Raw genomic sequence first — 18,911 nt, forward strand, 5'->3', positions numbered from 1 at the left:
AATCCAGACTGATTCTTGGGATTTTGCAACATATCAGGTCAGAATTTTTTTTGTATCCTCAAATTTTAATTGGACAGCTGCTCAGTATCAAACAGATGGCCATTTTAGTGGTCAGTTTACCCAAAGTAAACAATTTCCCGTCTCTTTATCCATCCTTTCAAACAAAAGGCTATAATTTCCCAAATGAATAAACTTACTTGTTTTCTTTCCATGTGTTTCATGATTTCAATGGTTAGATTAAAAGTTCAATACCACTTTTATTGCTGTCATGGTTAGTTTAGCTGCATTCAGGGGGAAACAACTAAGCTGGTTATCCCTAATAGTAACACAATCTGGCTTTCATGTACCAAACTCGTTAATCAATATGTTGTATCTTGATTGTCTAATCTATAAGTGTCACACTAACAAACAGGGAATGAAAAGGAGCCTTGAATTGTTGACCCACCATCCACCCCAACCTCCTCCCTAAGTGGGTTTTGGGACTCTAAAACAACATTGCCTCATTTTTTCTTTGCTCTTGTCATAACTAATACAGAGACTAGAGGGTGTTGCTAATTGAACATAAGCATGATTTTATGGGACATTTAGTGAAACAACTGATGCTGTTTCACATATAACAACAAAACATAACAATGGGCCTGCACAAACAACCTACAGGATTACGGGAGGTATCATCATCATTCTGCACCATTGTTGACATGCATAAAAGTGCACAATGTATCTGTCTACAAATTGATTTTTTGTCCATTGAGCTATATTGTATGTTACATAAATTTCCCAAGAAAAGAACATTTATTCATCTGTCAGTGTTCTCCTGTTGAGAAAAGTTGGGCCAAAGACAGTTAGTGTTGATGTAAAAATATTTAAAGCTGCATTAAATGAATCTTTTGGCCACCTTGGGGTACTGGAATGGGCAATAAATACTACAGTAATATATAAGCACCATATAAAAAGTGGTGGTGAAAATGTTAGCAAACAGATGCCTCTTTACACATCCAACAGACCAGGAACAACAGTAGCATTAATTTGGAATCAAATTTCCCTGACAATTTTTTTGCGCAATATTCACTTTTCCTTTGAGGATTGTGGTGCTTCCACAAACTCCTCATAAAAATAACTTGCTCTTCAGCAGCTAAGTGGTCAATAAAGTTCACCAGCTGGTCACTCAGTCTCTTTGCCATTTCGTGCTGATGTAGCATACTTGGATTGATCAAGCCTATCTTCACCAGAAACACATCTGCTGCTGCTTGAAACAAGGTTGACGACAGAAGAGGTGGGACCTCCATCTATCCATCCATCCATTAGTTAATCCTCGTTAGGGTCGTAGGGGGCTGGAATCTATCCCAGCTGACTTAGCGTGAAGGTATGGGACACCCTGGACAGGTCATCAATCTATCAGAGGGCTACACATAGAGACAAACAAGCAAACTCACATTCACACCTACGGACAATTTAGAATCACCAATCAACCTGAGCATGTTTTTGGACCGTGGGAGGAAGTCGGAGTTCCCGGAGAAAACCCATACCCGCACAGGAAGAACATGCAAACTCCATTCAGCTGGGACCTGGACAACCAAAACAATGAGCTGAAAGTAGATCTTCTGTGGGTTCATTTAAACAAATGACACTTTTCACACCACATTCAATGCTGATTAAACCTTGATTTGTGCAGATTCAAGTCTGCTATTCATTTTCTAATAAACACAAAGAAAAACATACCCCACATGTAAGCACATTTCCAGCATTATATAAAAAGAATCCATGTGGGCTTCTGAGGTTAAAAGCAGATAAAAGTAGACAGTGATCGATAAAACAGAGGAAGAAAAAAAAAGCATCTGAAAAAGTAGAGATGTAATGACAAAAGGTCAAACTCAGCTTAGTGTACTTAACCTATGGCACCTGTCTCTACCTGCTGAGCTGCTGGGAGACCCCATCATTGTGAAGGGCTGCTTCAAAGAGTGCAGTCAGCAGGGCACAGCGGCTGCCCCTGGGCAAGCCCCGGAATAAAAAAATCAAACGCACCCCAGCAGTGTGAGTAATCTCACGGCTAATGTCTAATATCTAATGGCCTTAATCAAAAGCCCCTGCTACGATCCTCTCAGCACTGTGTTGATAAATCACAGCGTTAATGAAAAATGGGCCGTATCACAGCACAGTGCTGGTAGGCCGCGGCATAGCCCCATTTGTTAAAGCAGCTTCCTGCGGTTTCCATGTCAGCTTCGTTTCCTGTCCGCCTGCCTCGCTTCTATTTCCCTCACCGTCTCCCATTTGTGTGAGCGTCTCCCTCTCATTCGATTTAACCTCTCTTTGTCATCTGTTTTAATTTCTTCTCATCTTATTTTGGACTCCCACTTATTCACCAGCTTCCTGCGGCTTCTTCTTCTTCTTTATTTCCCCGTTTCTTGCCTCCTCTTGTCCTTCCTTCTCTCCCACATTCATCCTCCTTCTCTCCGTCCAGTTCTGTAATCTCATCTCCTCTTTTCACTTCCTTTTCTTCCTCTCGTTTGTTTCCTAACACTGCTCTGTTGTTCCGTCGTCTCTGTCTCCCTGCCTCTCTTTGCCTCTCTGTCTAATTTGTTAACCAGAGGTGTCGTGTTGTGTTCTGTTCTGTGGTCTTGGTGGGTAGGCTGCATAGTGAACAGAGCTGCTGTGAGGAGGTAATTAACCGCTCCTCATTTAGACAACAGGCTCAATCAGCAAGACAGAATGACTACATGTGGGCTGGAATGCCAATTGCAGAGGCCTCTGGCGCACACACACACACACACACACACACACACACACACACACACACACACACACACACACACACACACACACACACACACACACACACACACAAATGCCTACTCAAACGACCTTCGGAGAAAAAACAGAACAGATAATGAAGAGTCTACATTCATGCTGATGATATATAGATTTTCTGAATATGAGATGAGAAAATTTGCCAAAGCTTTTTTTTTTTGTATTACTGTGAAATTTACACTTGGCACACTGGCGGCTCCACATGGCAGCAGCTGGTAACTGTTTGAGGACTGTTTGAACTACAATTTTCAGAAATCCTATGAGGCAACATCAGTAAATTACACTCATGTTTACAGACTCAGGCAGTCTGTGATGTTTTTTTGCTGAAAGCCAGTACAGGGAGGGCTGGAGTGAAAAGAGAGGGGGAGTCCAGCTGTCTTTAAGAGCCAAAAAATAATGGGAGTTTGCTTTAGAAAGCAGAGGCAGCAACGAGTGGTCCACTTCAGGATGTTTTCTCTCCTTTGACATTTTGCCCTTAATAAACAGTGGAAAGACTCAGAGGAAGCCTTGAAGAGAGAGAGAAATAAAGGAGAATAACAGGAGGCTCCAACAGCTTCATTATTATTAAAAACAGTGCTGCAAACACAAGGTTTGGTGGGGATTTTCTGCAGTGTTGTAATTCTTTGTATGTAAAGTCTGTTGTTTTTTGTACAGTGGCAATAATAATGTTATTGAAATTTGCATGTTTACATATGTGTATGTGTGATTGACGCTACAACAATAAAACGTAACAAATGTATTCTTGTTTCATATTGGATATATATTTAATTATACATATATACATACATAAATATATATATATATATATATATATATATATATACACACACACATATATATATAAATTCATCCGTTTTAAGTGGCATTTGATTAACTAAAGTCTATGGTTTGTGAATATATAGATGGCAGTGGTGGGATTTGAACCCACGCCTCCACAGAGACTGGAGCCTTAATCCAGCGCCTTAGACCACTCGGCCACACTACCTCATGTGGTCCAGACATCTCTGCTCACACCAGTGCTATTTCAGAGAAGAATGCAAAAAAAATAAAATAAATGCAATTTTACAGCACTGCTGGCTGCTGAGATGTCCATTTATCCATTTATCCATTAGATAGACCAGACTTACACTGTGGAGGGTCATGTGAGAGCTGGAGCCTATGCTACTTGCCATTGGCCTACACATTGGAGAGGTCATCAGTCCATCTCTGGGCTCCAGTGAGACACAACTAGAAAAGCACTCAGACAGCACAGTACTCCGCCAAGGCTGTTCATTGGTCCATATGGGATTGTCAAAAATGCAGCACATTTTTGTAGAAATGCAGCATTTTTTATTAGTTATTGGTGATCAGAAATCACAGCAACATAGAATGTGGCCATTTAATATAGATGTACCCACAAACAAAGTGACCTGATGCTGAGCACAGGTGTGTGTTATGCATGTGTATGTTATGTGACTTGCAGTCGTTGATTTGTAGTAGGTTCGCAATCATGTGATCATCAGCAGGCAGCTGACGTAGTGTTCACTTGTTGTCATAGTTACAGTGACGCCGTGCCGCTATCTCACAATGATACAGAAATCTTCAGACTATAAGCTGCATCACTGCCAAAATCTAATGAGGTGGTCTTTGTGTCATTTCTGACCTTTTTCATTCAAAAAAAATCATCCAAATCAGTTATTCCATTTTTGAATAATGGTGCACACAGACAGAAGGACAGATTAACAGACGGAAGGACAAACATACACCGATCATCACATATCTCCATTGCGTCCCTTGGCGGAGTAATAAAAGAAAACCAGTGCCATCCTATATTGCTGAGCACCAAGTGGCACAAGTGGCAGTTTCACTCTGATGATTAAGAAAGACTTATTCTGACAGCAGAGCTCAAATATTTACTTCCATTACCATGACAGTGAGATGGCAGGGAAACTAGCTTGCCAAAGGGAAATGTGGGTGTTTGTAATCTTATCAGTCACACCTGATATCTGCCCTATGAAGCAGGATTTGGGGTTTGAGAGAGACTTTGGGTTTAACTCTTGGTTTTCAGGACTACAATGGCGATTTATTCCCTACCAGTACATGACTATGGAACTTCTAATCTGCTCCCGAGCAGGTGATGTTCTAGATAACAGATAAATGTGTATTAAAACACCACCTACTAAGCAATAAATTCTCTCAGAAAATGAAATCTCAATTCCTAGAAGATCCGGAGTGCAACGATTTGCAGTAAGTCAATGTATGGATTTAAATTGTGTTAGTTCTTTACTTGCTTCCAGAACCCTTTACTATCCCCAACCAGCTATACGAATGACCCTGCAGCCGTCCAACACACAATAAGAATAACACACTGAATATGAAATTTCCACATCACCATGAAAAAAATAATATATATACATGTACTGCTTCTATCCTATAGCATACTTTTAAATGTCCTATATTCATTTAGGACTATAGGTTATTCTTCTTGTGAGAAATCTCTGCAGCTGCCTATGGTGGCAACAGGTCAACTGGTTCCAACGACACAACTTTCACACTGCCTCACAGCTAGATCCAGAAACTCTGATTGACTTATCCGGTTGATAACCAGCTTCATGTGACTACTCAGTGAGACAGCTGATGTTAGGTGTAGTGAAGAGGTATAACAAAGAGAGTCTGCTTATTAACTAAACCTGCTTCATAATGCCGACTGCAGTGGCACACCTAGACATGTTGCTGCTCAGTTCCCATTTCAGCCATCTGCCTCAAATCTTGAAACTTCTGTGTTTAGTTAATAAGATTTACCATTAGCAGAGGATGGTTTCGATCCATCGACCTCTGGGTTATGGGCCCAGCACGCTTCCGCTGCGCCACTCTGCTCCTGTTAGTTACATATGCTGTAGCAGTACCACAATGACATTAGGGCTGCACAGTGGCGTGGTGGTCAGCACTTTCTCCTCACAGCCAGAAGATCCCTGGTTTGCATTCTGGCCTTCCTGGGATCTTTCTGCATGGAGTTTGCATGTTCTCCCCTCGCATGTGTGGGTTTTCTACGGGTACTCCGGCTTCCTCCCACAGTCCAAAAATATGCTGAAGTTAATTGATTTTTCTAAATTGCCCACAGGTGTGAATGCGAGTGTCAAGGATGAACTATTCACTGACATTACAATAACAGTGAGTGAGTGGGGGCAATACCACTAACTTGTGTAATATGTTTTCTTTTGTTGTTTTTGTTGCCATCAACTATACCAGTGCACTTTCTACAATGCCAGAGATAAACATGTTGTTGCTCATCAGCCTGAAGTCCTAATAGTACATCTACTTAAATATGGCACAGAAGCATGGGTCAGTGTGCTTCTCCATATCTCAGCCCTAGCAGAGGATGGTTTCGATCCATCGACCTCTGGGTTATGGGCCCAGCACGCTCCCGCTGCGCCACTCTGCTGCTGCTGCTTGCTGAAGTCAGGGTTTAGAGTATTAATTTCCAGGCTTGTCTGATTTGTTAATCCTGAAATTGTGATTACATACTGTGCCTATCTGCAGAAGAAGACATACAGTTGTGGCACTGAGCAATGAGTTAGCATTTTCCTGAAATATAAAGAAACCAACAAGATTAAAGAACTATAGAGCATGTGTTCAGTGAATTTCTTATTGTAGGCACTTTGACAGTTTTCATACACAATACTTCAGCCTTTTAGGACAACTAAAATTTCGTGAAGTTTGGAACATGGCAATTTTTCCAGTTCTCAGCTGCAATCCAGAGAGTTTGACCACATATTACATCTGCCTCAGGAAGAAAACCTCTCTGTTGCAACACTTGTGGCAATGGGGAACATTTGCATTAGATATATGCAGAGATCAACATGTTTGAGAAATTGTGGAGCACAGGAAGTTGACAATATTCTGACTTAACAGAATGTGGGTTTTGATCCATCACTGTTGGATTATGGTAGGAGGCTTTCTAAATCATTACAGATCGAATATTCACTGACATCATCGATACAGTGAATGAGCAGAGGCAATACCACGACGTAATCCAGATATTGTGATCACACATCATGCTTACCTGAGGAAGAATTTAGTGAAGTTTATAACATGTTGATTTTCCCATTTCTCAGCTGCAATCCAGAGAATGTGACCACATATTGCATCAGCCTGAGGAAGAAAACCTCTCTGTTACAACACTTGTATATATTAGATATATGCAGACACTAACATGTTTGACAAATTGTGGAACACAGAAGACTGACAACATTCAGTGACCCGTCACTGTTGGATTATGATAAGAGGCTTTCTAAATCATTAAAGATCAAATATTCACTGACAGCGTCAATACAGTGAATGAGCAGAGGCAATAACACAACCAATGAACTAAACTGCCTAAGCATAAAATTGTTTCAAATATGTATGTTTGTGGGCTGCACAGTGGCGTAGTGGTTAGCACTTTCGCCTTGCAGCAAGAAGGTCCCTGGTTCGCGTCCCGGCTTTCCCGGGATCTTTCTGCATGGAGTTTGCATGTTCTCCCTGTGCATGCATGGGTTCTCTCCGGGTACTCCGGCTTCCTCCCACAGTCCAAAAATATGCTGAGGTTAATTGATCATTCTAAATTGCCCGTAGGTGTGAATGTGTGAGTGCTTGTTTGTCTATATATGTAGCCCTGCGACAGACTGGCGACCTGTCCAGGGTGTCCCCTGCCTTCGCCCGAGTCAGCTGGGATAGACTCCAGCCCCCCCGCGACCCTAGTGAGGATTAAGCGGTGTATAGATAATGGATGGATGGATGTATGTTTGTCCTATACCTAAATATGTTACATTTCATTTGTGTGAAAATGTAAAGCAACAGCAGATCAGATGACTTCAACTTAGCAGAGGATGGTTTTGATCCATCGACCTCTGGGTTATGGGCCCAGCACGCTTCCGCTGCGCCACTCTGCTTTTGCATTCTAATGTCAGGGGCTTTATGTATTTCCAGGCTTGCTTTTTAGCTGAGATCTGTTCTTGGATATTTCCAAAATGCTAAAATAGGCAATTGATTATCATCTATTCCACAGACTGTAATCACACCTTGTGCCTAACTGAGGATGAAGACATACAATTAAGTCACTTGAAGAAATGGGTGACTATTTTTGTGAAATTTAAAGAAGCTGACAAGATTTAAGAACTGTCAAGCATTTGTTCAAAGAATTTGCTATTGTAAGCACCTTGGCAGTTTTCATCAAGTGAAGGAGACCTCTGGGAAGAAGGAACAAAGAGACAAAATCATTTGTCGGGATAATCTGCTTTAAAAAAAAATTAAATGTTCAGAAACTGTTAATGATAAAGAACAGTGAAAACCAGGAATCCATCAACATCCAGTACAGGGAAACACAGCTTAGGTACTAAGGCAGTACATTTTGCTTGTTTGTTTGTTTTATTGGTAAGTGACATTTTCTTAGATAGGTTTTCTCAGTTCCTGGCAGTTCCTTGCAATTCCGTGAGTGACTGGAAGTGGAGTGTGAGATTGACAGGCAGCTTGGTGCAGCATCAGCAGTAATGAGAGTATTGTAATGGACTATCGCAGTGAAGAAGGAGCTGAATCAGAAGGTGAAGTTCTCGATTTACCAACTAATCTACATTCCAACCCTCATCTGTGGTCATGGACTCTGAGTAGCGTAGGATGGCTGTGATCAGCCTTAGAGATGGACGGTGCTCAGAGTAAAGTCACTGCTCCTTCACATCTAAACAAGCTAGTTGAAGTGGTTCAGACATCTGATTCTGATGCCACCTGGGCCACTTTCTCTGGAGGTCTTCCGAGCATGTCCGCCTGTTAGAGACCCCAGGGCACACCCAGAACTCGCTGGAGAGACTATATATTAAATCACTTTAAGTGCCTTGTTTCCTTACTGTAATTCTGAGGTTCTGACCTAATGCCTCACTTCCTGAAGATAAAGGAAATTGTGAACCCACACGTTAGACCATTCAGTCGTAGTAGCCCACTTCCCAGTGCATTTATTTGCTGGACGAGAGGTATTTAGTAGAACAATGCAGTGAGGCAATGAAATATTACTTTTTGATAGAGATAGTAATTAAGAGAAATGTTGCCATCTTATAATGCTTAGTGTTAAGCAACACGAGCAGCCACCTTACAATACCTCAGCACCTCATTTCATAGTAGAAACCTCAGGTTGACAACCAGCTTCATGTGATTACTCAGCGAGACAGCTGATGTTAGGTGTAGTGAAGAGAGATAGCAAAATGACAGTCTGGTTATTCTGAACTTGCTTCATAGTGTCAGCTGCAGTGGTACACTTAAACATGTTGCTTCTCAGCATATGTTTCAGCCATCTGCCTTGAACCTTGACATTTTGTTATTTAGTTAATAAGATTTACAATTAGCAGAGGATGGTTTCGATCCATCGACCTCTGGGTTATGGGCCCAGCACGCTTCCACTGCGCCACTCTGCTGTTGTGCTTTATTGCTTCTGTATTACATGATTATCTTTTCACATATACATGTGAAAAATGGAGGGATTGAGCTAAGTGACTCACTTAGAAGAATAGAAGTCTTCATCAGCCATTAGTCTTATATGGTAAAATATTGTAGGATACTCAGCACACATGCACACATCATGTTAATACAATAATACGAGAAATTGTTCTACAAAGTAAATCACTGGAACCTATCAGCTTTAATTTGCCTCGTAAAGGTAAAAAAAAGCATTAAACAGACACACAACAAGTATGTCCACGTTATTTTTGTCCTTTACTTTAAATCAACTTAATTTTGACTCCACTAACCCCCTTTTGCACTGAGGTCTGAGTTCCACTCATAGCTGTATTGCTTCCGGAAATTTAAAGGTTTATTTCCTTTTTTTCAGTGGTAATGAAAAAAAAGGAATATTGTATCAATTTGATTGATGAAACATGAAAAGAAATCACACTGAGATTTGATAGAAATAGCAACCTTCAGTGCACCACTGAGACTGGGGAGAAAAGAAAGAAAAAATAAGAGAGAAGACACTCATGGCAACGGGTGACCATTTGCCTGACATGTTAGTAATAACCAACATGGTAGGGAAAGCACAGACAGTTAATTTTCAATCTAGCACATGATGATTTTGTTCCATTGGCCTCTGGGTTATGGGCCCAGCACGCATGCCACTTGGCTTTCATTAACTGATAGACCAGTATTGTGTAACAAATTTATCAATTGTCAGCACCACGGGACAACCTGTGGAAAATATGACTGTCGGCTTGAGTCTATTCCAGCTGACATTAGGATAGATGGAAGTTTTCATACAGCTCATGCACTACATTAGATCAAGCACCTATATTGCAGTGCTAAGATCTCTAATCAGAAAGTTTCACTGTCATAAACATCTTCAGTCACTTGTTTATTTCCTTTAATTGTGCACACTGCACCACCAACTACATGGTTGTGTAGTTGGTGGTTGTGTGCACGGGCAACTACAGAACCATTCTTAAGGTGCGTGTCCAATAGACGTGATTTTCCTGCATGTGAACGTGTCGCATCTGAAAATTGCACGCATGGTGGGAAGTCACAAGCGGGCCACTACATTGTCACATGACAGCGCTTGAGATTCAGCGGGCCACTATGTGGTCACGCTTTCAGCTCAACAGTTCGGCAGATGTGTCGGATAAACACAGCGGCTCGGCCACAAACTTACTCTTTTATTTTTACTGTTGCTGTTGTTGGACCACCTGGTTTCACAACCATTCACACCTGCACGCAGGTGGGTAATTTATGGGCCATTAGCCATGCTGGATGATGAGAGATGAAAATGTCTTAAAAAGCCTCAAGTCTTCTCATGAAACTCCAATTATTACCATTACTTGGATGACTGAGAATATAAACTGGTGCATTATATCGGATGTTTGTTTTTATTTGAAAAACATTTTTTTGACATTTTCTGAGCATATATCTCTGGTTGTGGAAGTAAAGATGACAGCAGTGGGATTTGAACTCATACTTCCATGGAGACTGGAGCCTAAACCCATCACCTTAGACCACCGGGCCACACTACCCCAGGAGTAGACCAAGATGATCTCTGAAAAGGAGGACCAGGGGCTTGAGTCGATCCCAGCTGACATTAGATTAGGTGGAAGTTTTCATGTAGCTGTTGCATTACATGAGATCAAGCACCAAACACAGTCACTCCTGACATGGCAGACTAATCTCCTTTTTTGTGTAAACTGGCAGCTCCGCAACTATTATTGCTGTGATTGCTATTGAACCATCTGGTTTCACAACCATTCACACCTGGAGGCAGGTGAGTCCTCTGTCATTTGTGAGCCATTATTTATGTAGGCCTCTTGGATGACGATAGGTGAAAATGTCTTCAAGGACCTTAGAGAGTAGTCTTCTACTGAAACTCCTAGGATTACAATGACCAAAGAGGTAGACTATGAAGCCAGTTTGACATAACTGGGCTTTTTTGTGTAAGTCAGCTCAACAAAAACTAAAATCCAAGTCAGAGTTAATGGGTATCATGAAGGAGGTTCCACTTTCTGCTTCAAACTCTGTGCGCATTCAAATAAAAGAGGGTGCTTAACACGTCGTGACTCTTCTTCTGCACAAAATTAACCAATCGTGTGGAGCTGCTTCAATCAAGAGGTTGTTTTAATGGACAGCAATAAGATAAATAAAAATGTATGACTGTTAAAAGCGCTGCTACTGTAAATGCTGCAGGACAGGAATGCTGGTAGAAAACTGTTGAACATGTGTTAATGTATTTATTTTACAGATCAATGCAGCTGATTATTTTTAACAGGCAGCTGCACAATAGAGCTGTTAAACTTTAAATGTCATATATTTAAACTCAATATTGTATTGAAGTGCATTTAGGTCTGACACTGTTCCATAATGCAGGATATCACTTTAATTTGTGGCCAAATCAAAGTGAAATGAATGTTACTGATTTGATATTCTGTGTAATAAATACCATTAGAATTTTACCATGGAAATCTAGCCAGGTAAAAAGAGAGCTACCTTCTTGATACTGAAAACTCGGACTTCCGGCTCAACATAGCTCGCGAACCGGCTAATCTTGCTTCGTATTGTGGCCCTCTGAGGGCTGAGAATGAACACAATCACACTTTATTTGATGTTGGTTTTTATTTGAATGATTAAATACCTCTTTATCTGGACATAAAGATGGCAGTGGTGGGATTTGAACCCACGCCTCCACAGAGACTGGAGCCTAAATCCAGCGCCTTAGACCACTCGGCCACACTACCTCAGTTTCCAGTGCGTTCAGGTACTGGATCAAGAATATTTAGGAGAGCAATACAACAAGATGAAATTGTAATTTTTGATAGAGACAAGAAAAATGAAAATTGCACTCAACTTAAAATGCTGGATGCTAGGTGACATAAGCAGTGACTGTGCACTACCTCATCACCAGCTAAGTAACTTCAATTTGCCTTAAAAGGTGTTTTGCTAGAGAAAAACCAGGATGTATCTGCAGTTATTCATTCATTTATATTGTTAGTTTACTTATTTTTTAGATAGTTTCCCATTGTGTATTACATGATCATTTGAAGATACTGTACATGTGACTCACTTGCATGAAGTCTTCATGGGCCATTCGTTTTACAGACTTAAATGATGTCACACACACACAAATAATCATACATGCAAGAAATTGTCCTACAAAGTAAATTACTGGAATCTGTCAGCCTCAGTTTGGCTTGAAAAAGGTATAAAAAGCATGGAAACTGCCACACAACAAGCAGATTCATAAAATTGCATCATATAATTAAAATCAAATTGGATTTCATTCCACTGACCTAAACAGAGTTTTTATGTTTATCAGTTGTTAAGTACCAATGAGATCTGAGCTCCACTCATCAATGTGTTACAATCACAAATTTAAAAAGATAAGATAACTGTTGACCAGGCTGACAAAATCATAATAATAATCTGCAAGGAGGTTTTGTAACAAACTAATATTTTTGAATTAAAACAGAATTTTTGTTTCTTTCATGTGTGTCATATGTGACGACCCTTCCCCCATCTTGCCTCTAGTTGTGTGTGTGTGTGTGTGTGTGTGTGTGTGTGTGTGTGTGTGTGTGTGTGTGTGTGTGTGTGTGTGTGTGGTTCTCTCCCTGTAGGTGGTGCAGTAATTGTGCCTGATAATCAGCCATTGGCCAAACCTGGGCCAGGTGTGTGCCAGGGCCTTTATAAAGCCTTCCTGGTGATCATTCTCCTTCTCTCCCTCTCCTGAGATGGCCACTTGTTTTGCGTTGGTATGATTTGCTTTCTTGCACCGTTCAACACTGCATAGACCATCCTTTCACACATGCACTCACCTACACTACTGACTTTACTGATGACCTATCACATTGTTAGTTTAAGTTAATCCTTTGTTACTGAGTAAAAGTTTGGCTACAATGGTTTTGTGTGCATCTCCCCTTTGTTTGTCATGGCCGTGCAGCCGGTTTATGACAAATGGGGGCTCGTCCATCTTAATTTGATTGTTTTGTCGCTGTTGGAGACTTTTGTGAGATTTGGATTGAATTTGGGCTGCAGTTCGTATTGGGTGTGTCCTGGGTGGGAGATGCATTTTTGTTAAAATGTTGCTTTGATGGTTTTGTTTGATGGTTGTTTCAATTAGGTGAGGCTGGTCCTGCATTTAGCTGAGGTAATTTTTGTGCAGGCCTGAGCTATCAGCAGTGATTGCATGGTTCTCTACTGTGGTACGTTTCAACATTGTGGAGTTTCCCTGCAGGTATAGCAACGTGTTCCATCTGGGTTCGTTGGTTTGTTTGTTTTTTTTTTTGTTTGTTATTTTTGTGTGGGGTGCGGCTAGAGCAGTTGTCTCGGGTACACCTCTAGAGTTGTCAGGTGGGTATCCAGCTCGCTGGGGGCCTAACTGCACTACTGGGCTTGGTGTTTAAATATCCCACTGCTGACCCACATGAAGACTAGGGATCAGGTAGATAGATTAGTTTCATTTAAGCAGGTTAGATAGAGGGAGACTTCCGCATTTGTTTAAGGGACAAATTTATTGTCTTCTTTTGTGCTCTGAAGGACTTAAAGTGTCACTGTCTGTTGGTTCTGGCTTGTTGTGTTCTGGTTACTGGGCCTAAGGAGTAACCACAATGGCAGGGGTAGAAGAGTTTGTTGCTGCTCCATCTGAAGCCTTTTTGGATCGCTGCACTAAGGATCAACTTCTTCAAATTGCAGATGAATATAAGATTGATTTAAGTGATCTTGGTGATAAATGGCGTAAGGACATTATAAAGGCTGTGGTTAAAGTACAGTTGGTAGAAGGTGGGGTGCTGGTGGTAAAGCAACCATCCCCCATCCTGCCTCTGTCTGTCTGTCCCTGTAGGTGGTGCAGTAATTGTGCCTGATAATCAGCCATTGGCCAAACCTGGGCCAGGTGTGTGCCAGGGCCTTTATAAAGCCTTCCTGGTGATCATTCTCCTTCTCTCCCTCTCCTGAGATGGCCACTTGTTTTGCTTTGGTATGATTTGCTTTCTTGTACCGTTCAACACTGCATACACCATCCTTTCACACATGCACTCACCTACACTACTGACTTTACTGATGACCTATCACATTGTTAGTTTAAGTTAATCCTTTGTTACTTAATAAAAGTTTGGCTACAATGGTTTTGTGTTCATCTCCCCTTTGTTTGTCATGGCCATGCAGCCGGTTTATGACATCATACCACAGGACACTGTTAAACTAAAGGATAGAACTGGTATGCTTTAAGGAGAAAATGATAGGTATTATAATAAAGTATTTTTTATTCAACTTTCAATATGTCAAAGAAGAGCAATCGTTTAATTCGAATGCCAAAAAAGACAAAACTTTTCACCCTGATGATGCAAATATTTTCAAGCCCCCCCCACAAGATGCCACTTTAAAACCCAATGTCAACAACTGTTTCTAATCAGATGTTTGACACAGCTTCATAAATCCATCTTAGTGATGGTAGTAATGCCTTTACTGATTGAACATTAGCCAATCAGTAGAGCTACAAAGTGCGGTGGATTAACTCTGGCTCAGAGATGACACCAATCATCTGTCTTGAACAATAAATGCAGTCACATGAATTTGTCTCACTCTTCTGAATTATGCAGTTGATTTGCATCTCATCTCCACCTTATTCTGCCCAGCATATGGCTTGCTGTCATTTTGCACAATCAAAAATTCCCCCCTGCACATTCATCATCTTCCTCAAAGGAGTCATCCAATTCACAGTGGTGCTGAGTGGCAGCTTTGTCTCCAATATGTGGAGCAATTTCAACATACTTTTATTTATTTTTTTTTGGTTTATGGCAAGAGCTTCTTTGGAATATGTACAGAAACAACTCATATCTTTGTATGAGAACACTATAGGAGATGATGGGAACACTTAGGGTATATTGAGCCTTTCAGTGACTGGTCGAACAGATGAGTGGAGCGTTTTATCAGAAGTTTCAATGTCTGACTTGTCAATCCATTTGAATTTCACACTTGTCTGCTTTATAGAGGACAGAATCTAATAGGCAACTCCAGGAGATTGCAAATCATTGCCACCCTGTACTTGCATGTCTTCCATTCGCTTGACTGCACCTCCCACACCATCTGGAGACCCCTCGCCAAATGACCTTTCCAAGCAGTTCCAGGTTCCATGTTTGTGAAGGAAACTTGTGCGTAATGAGGTCCAGTTGATGATTTTCCTTTTTGTGTTTTCAGTCCATCACTGAAGACATGCTGTGTGTCAGTGTCTCAGACATGTTTCAGTTTTAAATCTTCCAGAGAAGGTTTGACGTGAGCCCAGAAATGCTATCTCATTATACCTTAAAGTAATATGTGTTCTGAGTTTGTCACACCATAGAAAACTGTATGATGATCCATCCAGCCAAACCAGTTAGCGCCAAAATTTGTGAAAAAAGGACAATATTTTCTACTCTGAAATGCTGGGGATATGAGCCAGGCTCTGCTCAAGGTTTCTTCCCATGAAAAAATAGTTTTTTTCTTGTTATTGTTGCTTTGGGGCTTGCTCTGGGGGTTCAGACATATGGGTTCTATAAAGTGTATTGAGACAATTTGAAATGTAATTGGCGTGAATTGAATTGAACTGAACTGGGGATGTGTCCACTGTTGGCAATGAAACTAAGGCCACTTGATGGAAAGGTGCAGCTCCTTTCAATACAAATACAACTTGAAAAAAAATTGCTCTGTTAATGATGCAAGTTGGTGTGTTTGCTTTCCCACAGCAAAGAAACTGCATCACAGTTCATCTGACAGCAGATCCACCCTTTCAACTGTTCTCGGTTCAGTTGTTTGCTCTGCAAACTGTCAACTTTCACAGCGGTCCAAATGAACTATGCTAACAGAGCAAACAGATATGATCAGGTTAGATGTAAAATCATGGGGGCACATTTTCTTCAAAGTTGGGGTTGGGCACATTAAATTGGAAGTCTGGAGATTCTCCCTCAGATAATTTTGGGCAACAAACACTTCATTATCTGCATTCTGGTGAATTTTTATGCACTGATTTGTGCCTTTTATGCATCAATTTATGTTTAGATATGGAAATGTATATTTATGGAAAGGAAAATATTCATAATCTAATGGAATGCACTGCAGGCTCAAAGGCATCTTGTATTGCTTTCAAATATGTATTCAGTAGATCCACTTCTCTCATTTCATATTATCAGCTCTGAGTCAGCTCACATAAGGGCACACTTTACTCCTCTGTCCTGTTTTCCTCTTTAGATGGGCATCTTTTAGCATCAATGATGAATTAGTTGGTTTTAATTTTCAAACCCTTGAGCATAAATAGTTCATAATAGTTCATCTGTGTTTTAGTGTAATTTTTAGGATACATGTACATGTATCAACTATGCTCTTGAATCTCTATAATGTTGTTTTTGAGATTGCAGAAGTTTAAATAACATGAATACCCATTAGACTCTGCTTATGCTTTTAAATTTTAAATATTCATTAGCTATTGCTATTATAATTAATATCCACAACATCATACCACAGATAGCCTAAATGGAATGTGACTGGGATATTTTAAACAGATAGAAATGTTTTCACCCTCCCTTAAACTTTCCAAAAGCGAAATCAAAGAATTTTAGGAGATGTGGTGTGATGTTGGTTGAGAAGATATAATTAATTAATGGGGAATTGTTTTGATTCCCAAAGAATTGCAAGCACCTGAGGAATTCACTAAATTAAGTAGACTTCTGTAAAAGAGGCTGGAAAATATTTTCCAGAGAGTAACTTGATGCAAAGGATTGTGTATGTGATGTTACACAACCAGTGAATTCTTGGTCAAGTCATGCACCTGATAGGTGTATCAATGAGATAAAAGAAGCTTAGAGAGCCAGTGAGTCAAAGATCGCACAACTGGCAGAGGATGGTTTTAATCCATCAACCTCTGGGTTATAGACCCAGCACGTTCCTGCTGCACCACTCTGCCTCCTACTGTTATATTTGATTTTAGTTTTTTATTGAAGATGTGTAAGCTCTCAGAAAAGGCAGACTGGGCAGCTTGTTGGCAAGTAGCTGGTGACTGAGTGTTAGCCCACAGTCTGAGGAGGTTAGACTGGGACCACCACTCAAATAAACATTTTTTTTCTAATTAAGCTTTTTGACAAACTCACCATAAACACAACTTAAGAACAGTTGTATTGTGAGATTACCAATATTTCCAAACAAAATAAGTGCTTGCAGAGGAAGCTGTAAGAGATAGAAAGTCCTGGTCCCACAATCTCATTCACATTAATGTCTGACCACTGGTGTGGTCACAGGTGCAGAGAGAGTCTTGTTCTTGAAGGAGGCATGGATGGCAGCAACTCACTGCATTTAAATCTACAGACACTGAAGCAACAGATTATTACAGGGCTGAAACCAGGAGTTATACAATTGTAGTTAAAAAATTATCCCTAATGCATTTTGAACTGAAAAACTTGTTTTCCTTGTGATGTCACCATGTTTGTTTATGCTTTATGTTGTCTTTTATTTTAAGTCTATGTTCTGAGGCAGCTTGGATACATTGAAATGCAATTTTATGAATTAAATACGTCATTATCATCTAACAGCATTTTGTTTTTGCCATGCGTCAGTGATGACTCATTTGCAGTTAGATCAGTGGTAAATAATAAAGAGTAGAGGATGATTTCGATCCATTGACCTCTGGGTTATAGATCCATAGCTGCTGCTGCTGCACCACTCCACTGCCATGTTTGGGAATAGGGTTTGGACAAGTATTGTGTGATTTCAAAAGCATTTGTTAATTTACGGAGAGGCAATGTGCCAAAGTGAAATGTATCTGAAAGGTCACCTTGTCACAAAAGCTTGATAGCTTTCATTTGGGATCTGCTAATGGAGCAGAGCACGGTGAGACTACAAAATTCATCATCTTTCAGCACAGAGAACATGCTGTTAAACCATTATGGGAGATTTATTTTGAGATTTTTAAAGGCTTGAATGACATTTGTTAAGATGATTTCCCCTGTCACCTGCTGTAATCTTGAGATTGTGATCAGATAATGCAAATAGCTGAAGATAACGGATCAATCATATGGGATAAACTATTGGTAGCTCCAAAGAACACACTCACAGCTCCTAGTCTGTTCCAAACATTAGGTTCTGTCTGCTTCTATGAATCAAAAGACAGGGAAGCTAGTTACTTGACAAAAATAAAAAGCTAGGGAGCTTTTTAAGTACTAGAAACGTTGCACGACTTTAAAATAGCTAATGTAGTCACACTAGTAAATGTGTTACAAGGTAAACAAGTTAAAAATGAAAAACAAAAAAAGTGATTTTTTTTGCCTTTAAGTCATCATTTTTCATCATATCTGACAGGTCCAGGGTCATGCAAATGTCTCAAAGCCCATTTGCTGTTAGATCAACTGTGTGTTTTTGTACAGAATACTGAATGAATGAATGAAAGAGTAATTTGGATGCAGTGTGACTGTAACAGTGGCAGCTCATCCCTGTTCTCAGGTAACCAAGAATGGATCACGACAAGGCTCTCAATGCTTAAGGTTTGCACAATTAGGAGAAAACTGATATAAAACAGCAAAACAGTCCAAATGTACTTGTAAATTTTAACATTTTCCTCCTAAATGGGTGGGAGGCTGAAGAGCACTAACTGCTACAGAGCCTGGCAAACGTCT

General features: G+C 40.4%; 5 non-coding genes across 5 annotated transcripts; all 5 read right to left on the minus strand.

The window, feature by feature from the left end:
* Window positions 1-3,708: 3,708 nt before the first annotated feature.
* Window positions 3,709-3,790, minus strand: trnal-aag (transfer RNA leucine (anticodon AAG)). The gene has a single exon. It is a non-coding gene; the product is annotated as a tRNA-Leu (tRNA).
* Window positions 3,791-5,589: 1,799 nt separating this feature from the next.
* trnam-cau (transfer RNA methionine (anticodon CAU)) lies at window positions 5,590-5,661 on the minus strand. Its single transcript has one exon. It is a non-coding gene; the product is annotated as a tRNA-Met (tRNA).
* A 493-nt stretch (window positions 5,662-6,154) lies between these two features.
* trnam-cau (transfer RNA methionine (anticodon CAU)) lies at window positions 6,155-6,226 on the minus strand. Its single transcript has one exon. It is a non-coding gene; the product is annotated as a tRNA-Met (tRNA).
* Window positions 6,227-9,152: 2,926 nt separating this feature from the next.
* Window positions 9,153-9,224, minus strand: trnam-cau (transfer RNA methionine (anticodon CAU)). Its single transcript has one exon. It is a non-coding gene; the product is annotated as a tRNA-Met (tRNA).
* A 2,711-nt stretch (window positions 9,225-11,935) lies between these two features.
* On the minus strand, window positions 11,936-12,017 carry trnal-uag (transfer RNA leucine (anticodon UAG)). Its single transcript has one exon. It is a non-coding gene; the product is annotated as a tRNA-Leu (tRNA).
* Window positions 12,018-18,911: the final 6,894 nt, after the last annotated feature.

Source organism: Amphiprion ocellaris, chromosome 13, assembly GCF_022539595.1.
Source record: "Amphiprion ocellaris isolate individual 3 ecotype Okinawa chromosome 13, ASM2253959v1, whole genome shotgun sequence".
Lineage (NCBI taxonomy): Eukaryota > Metazoa > Chordata > Actinopteri > Pomacentridae > Amphiprion > Amphiprion ocellaris.